This window comes from Balearica regulorum, chromosome Z (assembly GCF_011004875.1).
Source record: "Balearica regulorum gibbericeps isolate bBalReg1 chromosome Z, bBalReg1.pri, whole genome shotgun sequence".
NCBI lineage: Eukaryota > Metazoa > Chordata > Aves > Gruiformes > Gruidae > Balearica > Balearica regulorum.
In genome coordinates, this window is record NC_046220.1 from 60,718,640 (window position 1) to 60,729,015 (window position 10,376).

The window sequence follows — 10,376 nt, forward strand, 5'->3', positions numbered from 1 at the left end:
TTTAGTTAGAAAATTTTAAATCAGTAATGAACAATTCAGGTTTGCTGCACACATCTCTAAAAGTTATATTAAAACATTCACACTCTACAGTCTGAATTCTTTTCTGTAACAAGGCAAATTAAAATCATGTCTGCATTCTTGTTTTTAAAGTAGAATTAAGCCAAATACTTAGACAGACATATGTGTTATTTGGGATTATTCTAACAGATAGTTTTCTACCACTTTCTGTAATCTTAAAATACAAAAAATACTTGGTTAAATTCTGTCTTGGAGAGTAGGTATACCATCCTAGAGCATAGCTATATCACTATGTTCTCCTTTTCTCACAGAGTAGGATAACCGTTTGGGTGAACTGTGGCATGTGAACCAAATAAATACCACTGATACAGATAGAGTTTAGGCAGCTCTAAGTCTGTGTTGTGTAAAATTCACAACTTTGTACTTTTAAGATTTTCTTCCCCTTTCCTTTAGTCTGGAAGAGGATACACATTCAATTTTAGTAAAATCATCTTTTGGTACATCTACAGGGACCATTTCTGATATAGAATTAAATTGTGGTGCAGGCAGAATCTTTATTGCATTTACATGACCCCATAAAGATAACTTTAATAGTTCCCCATAGAGCAAAACCCTCCTTAATTTTGTTAATTATTTTCCCCCAGTTATGCTTAGCTATGTCTTCTAATTCAGTATTGATCTTGATACAGAGGTCTGTCAAATACTTAGCAATCTACTTAAATCCCCATTGGGGAAAAAAGGTTTGAGGGACAGATCCTAGATAGACCTGATGCTTTAGAGTTGCACCAATAATTCTAACCAGAAATCTTTATTTTCTCCCTGCTTTTCTTTTAACACACTGGTATTATGGTACAGAAATAGAGAAGAATTGGGCACGATTTCTGTCTAGAGCTTCTAAAATCACTTCTTATGAATTGACTCCTGAGTCTGTAAGTGGTGATAGAGGTCACAGACTCCACAGCCCCCACGAAAGAGGGACTCACAAGGGAGGAGCCCATCCCACTTCATCTGGCTTGGTTGGCCTTCAGTGAACATAGATCCCTAGCAAAACAGAAAATAAACGTTTTATGTAAATGATGAACTAATAATCTCAGCTCGTGTCTGGAATTCCCAGATGTATCTAAGGCAGCTTTTTAATTGTATCGGGAGTGCATTTTCAAAGCAAATTTTCCAACTATCACCATTTGCCTTGCTTCGTGTTGCAGGGTGGTGGTGGAGTGCACAGACTGGATTCCCTTGGGATTAAACAACAGCAGAAGATGCACTCCAATTGTTAATGAGTATTCAGTCCACTTGAGTCCAGGATGTCCCCATCCCTAAAACCAGTTTACTGTGGAGGTAAGTTCTTCAATACTGACTGTTTCATCCCTCATATCAGTTCTCATTTCACTGCTTGTTAATGTAAATGTTTCTTTAGAGATAAATTCTGCCATGAGATATTCTTGATGTTTGATTAATAATTAAATAGCTCTGATTAATCTCTCTATATTTATGTCTCCAAGGACATTCTGCCATCCACTGTCCTCTCCCACCACCCGCCCTATCCGTGGTATCTCCATGTGCACAGCAGCAAATATCCCGAACAGAGGTACAAACTTATTCAATTCTTTTAGATTGAGCTTTTGATATTCTGATCTGGAAATTAGATAATGATGTAAGTGAGAACATGATGCTATGACAAAGAAAAGTAAGTTGTTTGGCCACACATTATCAGCTAAATCAGAAGTATAAACAGAAGATATAGATTCTTGTCATGCCATACCAATCTAGGAAGCTTTTTGCTGGTCTTGAATCCTACAGTTCAATGAGCTGTTCACACTCATGTGCCTATACATTTTTTAAACCTGTAACATCAGTAATATGGAGACTGTATTCATATGATCCTTACCCACTTTGGACAACTAGCTTGACAGTGTTTATAATAAATTATCTATATTGTGTTAATCTATTTCCATTTTTGTAAAAACTGTACAGACAGAAATCTCCTCACATTCTTTAAAGCTGGAATGTTTGTGATTTTCCAAGTATGGATGTGTTGTCCTGGAAGTAAATTTCATCTACCAGCTAGCCACAGAGCAAAATTAAATATGTAGTTGGTATTTCCCACACAGATTCAATTTTGCTATTTATTTTCCACCTTCCCTTGAAAGAGTACATCTAATATCAAAAGGGAAAAAAAAATGGAGCAATGTCCTCAAAGAAATAGTTTAGGCTAGTCTATCTGTTTCTTAACTCACACGGAGCAAGTATTTGGAAGAAATAGATATAGACTGTAAATTACTGAGGAGGAGGAATTAAAGGATCTCAAGAGGAGGAGGCAAGTAATTAATTTATATTTTACATTAAACAACAATATGACCTTGGCATCAACAAATAAGAAAAGTTATGGCCACTACTAATTTCTTTCTGTATTATGAATACTGTTGGTTTTGAATGAGGAAGATGAAAAAGCTACTAGAAACTCTTTCTAAGTGACAAAAATGCACTATGTCTGGTAAAGAAATTACCACGGGCACAGTTTGACGTTGGAAGGTAGGTATCCAAACACTCGCGTGACACAAGTAAAGCTGTTGGGACACCCTTCATGTCAGGACAGTTGCAGGACAAAGCTTGGGAACACAAGTTTTCATAAAGCAGCTGTAATGAAACATGAGTCTGAAGCAAAAATACTATAACTGGAACACCACCTGTAGACATTTATAAGATTCTACACCTTGTGTTTATACTGTATACAAAAATTCCTGTTAATATCAAATATGTGCTTGACTATACTGAAACCTCAGTAAATATCACTTCTCACTAGAAACTTCTTTTCCTCTGTTCAGAAAAATGGAAATTTTACACATGAGAACTACAGAGCAGGTCACTTTGTCTATACAGTAAAATAATCAATTTTTTTTCAGTTTCTGTAAGTAGGGTGAAGCTGCATGCAGAAAATATTCCCAAGAGAAATCTAAACATCTTTTTACAGGAAGTAAGGGATTTTCACCATTTCTGTTTGCTGTAAATCAGTACCGCTGCCTGCACACACATCTTGCCCTTATGTTCTGAACAATTCAGGAAGAACTTTTTGTCCATAATTGCACATCAATGCAGCACTTTCCCCCTTATTTGAACTGTGTAAGCAGTTTCTTGTAGGACTTCTCTTCATTCAAGCCATCAGCTATTGAAATAAAGAAAAACAGCAGCAGATGAAAGTTTCAATTCAGCAAACAAATCGTAACAAACAAAAAATGATCTTCACACACTTGAACTCTACCACCGGATCACAGTACCTGTCTTGCTAACACTTAAGCATATGTAGCTACAGAAATCAAAGACCCATGTGGATGGACTTATACATGTACCTAAGCAGGGCTGAAACATCCCTGAAGTGTGTTTTTCTAGAGGTGGGTATAACTATGAGTATCACAAAACTCCTCTTTCTAATTGATATTTTTTCCTCATTGATATATTTTAGGAAAATATTATTAAATTCATTACTAATTATCTGGGAAAATAAACTGAGCATTACTGCAGGTCTTGTTAAAGCAAAGGTAGGATCCTCTAATTAATTCCTTCCCCAGGTCCACTGCGACAGTCTGGCCATACAGCACATCTTGCGTTGCCAAACTACTGCCTCTGTGATGTTTTTCATGAAAAGCCATCAGAAAGCACTGGCTGATTACTCCACAAAGTGCTATCTTTGATGCAATTTTACCTGGCAGTGGACAATGAATTCCTGTTTTCTAATGCATCTCTGCACTCAATTTGGTGTAGTTGTATTGAACACTTTGTTGTTTCATTTGTAAAAAGAGGGTAACAACATCTGCTTATAACATGTACTTACCTTTTCAGCCTTCCCTGCAGCTTAAATTACAGTTAGTCAGAAGAATGATCCAGAATGTAGCTACTTCTGTTTTAAAAAAAACTGGGATGATGAAGGGATGATATTATTATCTTCGAGTGTATAAAAGACTTAGCAGTGCCTACAAAGTTCCATAGAGATTGTTTCAGTTTTTTCCATCCCATGGAAATCTGCAGTGATTTTGTAGGGTATCTACAAGTACTTGGCAGTATTTTTTTGACCTACCACTTGAAACTTCAAAAAAATGCCAAAGGGAATGCTAGTGTATGTGTTTTGATCACAAAGGTCTGCACAGGAAAGTTTACTTGCACACTCCTTGGTGTGAGGAAAGCTTGGAGACATAGGAGTGGCATTGGGAAGGAGCACAGGGTGTGTGCAGAGAGACAGACTTCTCGCAAAGGAGAAGTGTAGGCAGGAGGGGAGGTTTTGACTTGTGCTACTTACTCATTTCATGGTTTCTAGCGCAGATTAACAGAGCCCCAAGAACTGGTTATATGGGTTATTAGTGTTCTAGGCAATAGGATGAAATCATGGTCAAGGAAATAATGCAAAAGCCAGGCAACTGTTTCTCTAGTATCTTGCATTTTCTGCCTACAGATGTTTTTAAGATCATCAGGCTTGGTTGTAATCAAGGCAATTTACTGCAGCTTTTTCCAGTTTATGGACTCATTCAGTAAGTTTCCTATTTCTATATAAATATCACACTTTCCATTGGTACTGTATACACAAACCAGACACAAAAATCTCTGAAAATCTGTCCATGTACATAGATACTAAGCATGGAATAACTTGCTTGCTTTTGTTTGCCAGAGTCTAAACAACTGAGATTTTTTCAATTAAGTATTTTAAAATACCTCAAATAAAAGGAAAATAAGCAAAAGGTTAGCTTCTTTTTAAAAGCAACTTCCTAAAATCAATTTTCCAGTTTAGAATTGATCATTCTTAGTAACTATACTAAATTGCTGCAAAATTACAAATAATGGGGTTTTTTTTCTTTATTTAGGACTGGTATATATCCTCACATATCCATTCTTTTAGTGCAGAAATATTCTGTAGCTGGAATTCAAGAACTTTGCACTATTATCCAAATTCCTCAGAAATGCTAAACAAAAAGGGGAAACATCAGCATTCCATGTGTCAGATGAGATTGTATTGCTTAATCCCTAAAAAAGACTAGGTATAGTGGAAATCCAGACATATGAGCAAATTCAATCATGCTACTGTGCCCATAAAGAAATAACAAGTGATGACCTTTCTGGTTTTGCTGTCACCAAGATGCTATCAGCCTTTTAGGCTTCTTCAAGTTCAAAGGCATTACTCAGCTGTTCAGCAATATTCAGGAATTTAGCACAATGTTTACATTTCTCTGTTAACAAATATTTTGGTAAATTGCTCCTAAAGTTTCTTTAAAGACATCTAGAAGCTAAGTAATTGAAATGTATATTTTGGGGAAAAGCAATATGAAAGTAACTAGATTATTCCATATATGACATTCTGGGAGGAGTGTCTCAGCAGCTCTTGAAGTCAATGGCTCACCTCCAGCTTGGTCTCCTCTAGAAATGAATGCCAAAGTGTAAACGTGGAGACTACTCCCTCTTTATTTTCCCTAAGTTGGTGCAGTTAAAAACCTAAATTGAATTTTGGGTCCAAATGGGAAATGGGATTCACAATTTGACAGAGTCTTGAGATATAAATATGTGAAAAATGAAAGTTTTAGAAGCTGTTCATCTTTTTTCCTCTGTTCTGGACAGTTCCACTGAGTAAAAACATACATGTTCTTGAGTGCACAATGTTTGAAAAGAGTACAAGAATAGAAGCAATGCCTTTCCCAAGCATCAGGAAGTAATGGTCTGATTAATTTTCCTAGTGTAATAAATGACAGAAATTTCACTGAATTCAGCAGGTGCAGGTAAAGTGGCTTGTTTGCTGTTTTATATTGACCTGTTCACTGTTTTACATTGGCCTTGGTGGGTTGACTCTGACCCTACCTAAGACATGAGATGTTGATCTTCACTGAAACTCACAGCAAAACTTCCCTGTCTTCTCTCAGTTCAGACCTCTGTTCAAGGGTAGTCTCACTGATTTTAGTAGTTACATCAAAGTAAGGGAAAATCAGAATTGGAATGTTCATAGCTGAAGTTATGCCTGGTGATCAAATGGTGCTTAAGTTGCCTATGTGTTGCATTCAAAAGTCTTCCTGAAAGTGGAACACCAGTCCTGGCCAGTTTATATGCAATGTGAAATTGGAGCAGTTGCATGGGTTTGGTGATGTGCCACATTAGTTAGTGAATAATGCTGTTCCCCAGCTTTCAGAAACCAGGACTGCTTCACTCTTTAGATGCAAATAGTATAGTGACAGAATACATTTTTGAAGGATATATTTTCCATGCAATGTCTGTCACATTTTACGCAGTGTGAAATCTGTGTAAACACTTGATATTCTCTACTGCTCACTGTATCTATTCATATTAGTACACTACACATTCTGGATATGAAAGAGACTTTCTCCAGAAATTATGTATAGATTCCAGCATTGGTTAAAACAGCTGTGTATTAAATAGCCTTTATTTTATAACTTTGTTTACAGACAATAAGTTTTATTACATGTACTTATATTTTTATTTGTCTTTTAAATAAAATTGTAGTTACTTTAAAGTAAAAATTAAACTGGCAAATGAATAATTAAAGTTTCATAAAGAACTCCAGACCCCATCTCATCACAGAAATTCACCAAACCCCAAATTACTGTTACGGGTACTGTTGCTAATTTCTACTTCCGTACAGACCTAATCAAATAAACTGGACATTGAACATCAGGAATATTATGAATAAAAAGGTAGCTTGAGCAAATAAAAGACCCAAGAACAAGAATAATAATAAATAATAGATGTGATCTTTTGTTAGAATGTCAGATTCTTGTAAAATATGCAGGGGGGAATTTTACTGGAAAATGTCAAGAAAGCAGTATGCGTCCTACTCATTAATTGATACACCGTGTTATGCAAAAATCTAAAAATATACTTGTTGGAGTCTTATAAAGATGGATAGGATACAGCAGTGTTAAAGAATAATTAGTGTTTATTTGTGACCACTGGAATTGTATTTAGTTAACCACTTTGTTGTTCTTGTGTGGAGACATTTTTTTGTGTGTTGGTTGGGTGTTTAATTTTTGCTGGTCCCAAATAGCTTGATTCTATTTGTATGGTGCTGACTGAGGTTGTTGTAACAGGTTTCTACTTATTGTAAGTAAGACCTGAGCTGGAGCTGAAAGTGTGCTCACTGATTGATTGCCTGTCTGCGGTCAGTGGGCAGACTCTGTGTTTCTTTTCAAGTTCAGAAAGATTCACAAAACACATTGAAAAGATCTAATTTTCCCAATTAACAAGGTAGTTGAAGGGTCTGCTTTTACTGAATTAATTAAAATACTGTAATGATCCAGTTTTAAACGAGGTAACTTAAAGTTAATGTCAAATTCTGATCTTGGTTTTATTGGTGCAAATCTAAAAGCATTTCATTTATATCCACAGAGTTGCTTCATTTGAAGAAGGTGAGCTCACAAGCAGAACCATAGGAACTAATGGCAAAACAAATACATCATTGGAAAGCAGAGTATAAATCGTATCTTTAATTCTAAATACTGCATTCCACAACAGAATAACTGAAGACTGTATTTTTTTCTTGTTTCCTCTAATTGCTTCTGCTGTGTCTAACTGTAGCATGTATTGCTCTAAATAGCAATTTGGCACATGCCATGGACCTAATTCTAATATCACAGATACCTAAAATGGGAGTGCAAAATCAGGGTCTGAATTCAACACATATAAAACAAAGATAAAGAAAAAAAAAGCAAAACAAAAAACCAAAAAACACTAGAAAAAGCTCCAGCCTAAGCTCTAGTCTCACTTTAACCTGAACAACGCTAGAGAACAAAACTTGAGAGGAACTGCTCTTTGATTTTATTAAATACAGTGCTTTAATTCAGCCTGATGAAGAGATGCAGCTAAGTATCTCTTTGGAGGGAAATTAATTCACTGCTTGACAGCAATTCCTAGAATTCTATTAAACAGATATAGGAAAAAATACATACATGAAGAAATACTGCTAAAGAAAGCAGGGGAAAAAAATCTGTATTTAAAAAACTGCATGATGACTGTGCATGAAAACAAAATATTGACTCAGTTTCAAATGTGACTTTGTTTTTAAGTTGGGATCAATTGCTTGAAATAATTTCCCTTTTGTACATTTCACTTAGGTAAAATTTTGCATTTAAAATAAGATGAAAAAAAAACCCCAAACCAACAATAAAGTAACCTAAGCTGAGAACATAACTGCTAAGTCTAGTGAAAATCCCAGCTTCAGTGGAATCACTGATAGACAAGGTTTCATGCTGGACCAGTGCTTTCTGTATTCAAGTCAAAATTCTCTGAAATGTTTTGGAGCCTTTGACTCACACTACTGAGCAAAGCCAGTCGGATTTCTGATGACTTCTACTTAAAAAAAAAAAAAACCCCGAACAGTAAAAAACCTGAAACATTAAATACTGGCTTGATGTTTCTCTGTATGATTCCAGCATCGAATGTATAGAATATATTCTGATATTGTACTAAGCCACTTCTGAGTAACTGAAGAAAGTTGCAATTTGTGTTGCTCCATAATAAAAAAATGTTTTGTTACACAATCTGCTTAAGTAGCTTTTATGCTGGCTATTGTATTGGGGTAGTAAGCCTGTAAAGGAGGTGAAATCTGCTTTTACATGCAAGTGCATATCTCCTATTGAAGCCAAGTCAGCCCCTGAGATCAATATAGATGTAAAACTGCTGATTCTTAACAATGGAATGGATTAGTGGCGAGGTAATCCAAGGATTACACAAACCCAGCAATTGAATGTAGTCCTCAAGAAAGGACATGGTTAGAAGTGGGTCATCTTCAGGAGTATTTTTTTTTACATCTTGACAAAAAAAAAATGGAGGAAAGAGACATTCTACATCAAAGGGAATTTTAGCTTTTAAAATTATTTTTAAAACACTGTGAAATCTGTTCTTCTATCACTATTTGATTTAATATTGTGCCCAAAAGCCTCTGGCATAAAGATGCCTGTTGTGCTCAGTACTGTACATAGACCCAAGAAGCGGCCTCTGACCCAAAGCGCAGACTTCAGGTGTATGGCACAGGACAACTACTCCATACGGATGGAGCCGAGGAGATGTAGTGAGTCAACAAGTCTGACTGGTGTCTTTCTGGGCTGGAAGGGGCTAGCGCATCAGACTCCTAAACACTGCCCAGTTTTCCTGTTGGGAGACACACACTGAGGGGATCACAGAGAGTTGGAGAAGGCTTTGCAGATGACTGGGGCACACAGGGAAGCCCAAGAGAGCACAGAGATGCTTCCTTTAAAATCTAAGAAGTGACTAATGAAAACTGGCACCACTGGCTATTCAGGGAAATATCCGTGTCTCAATGCAAAGATGAGAGCTAAGATAACAATAGGGCATTAAAGGACCTTGAGGATGAAGGAATAGCTCAGGTTTATTATAAGAGGTCAGGGCACAACTGAAAGAGCAGAAGTGAGGGGAAAGTTACAGCAACCTTCTAAGTGACCTAAGGCATAAAAAGTGTCCAAGCAGCATGAGAAGATTAAGCTACATTTTAAAAGTGTTTCCCTCCCACCCTCATCCCCTTTTGGTCAGTTGTACTCCTGACCAATCAATAATGCTGAAGGAGGTGACATGGGAATGAATTAAGCCAGAAGGTTTATTCATCTCCTCCCTTGCAAGGTGATCAGGGGTTGGCGTAATGTCCCCTTTCCAGCTCTTAAAGAAGGGGAAGTAGTACCAAAATCCATTAACTTTTTTCTTCTGGAGGTCTCCTTGTGCAACTACTACAAGGCATGCATCTGTACATTATCTGCCTGTGACACTATTAAGATAAGAAGAAATCTTCTAGATGGTGTCAGCTCAAAGTAAATATGCACTGATAATTTAGAAAAGAATGAGAAACGCTATTGTGCGTGTGTATACATGTAGAGAGTGTATAGGTCTGAATGTACACAGGTGGCAGGCGACAATGGCTTGACCCCGGAGCCTATAGATTTGTTCTCACAATACCTGCTCTACCTGTATATGAACAGTCCAAGGGAGCTGGAACATCAATAGATAAAGATGGACTGCCCTTGTAACCATCATCTGCACTACTGTAGCAGAAAGTCAGAGGTCCACAGAGGACCTCTTGCATCTTGTCTCTACTCCTGGGGGCTTTTTATAGGAGGGTAAGGCACATGCCTCCAGAGAAAACAAACCCAGTAATGATGATTAAGAATATCTAATCAACCATTTTAACAGTTAGGACAAATTTGCAGATAAAAACTACCATGAGGCTGAAAGACCTACTTTAGCATCATACTTACTTCCAATTCCCTCACTTAATACATGTTAAGTACCTGCTTGGAAACGCTTCGCAGCTTTTTCTAGTTGTCTGTCATGCCCTAGAATGGCACTGGACCTTTGTTTACTCT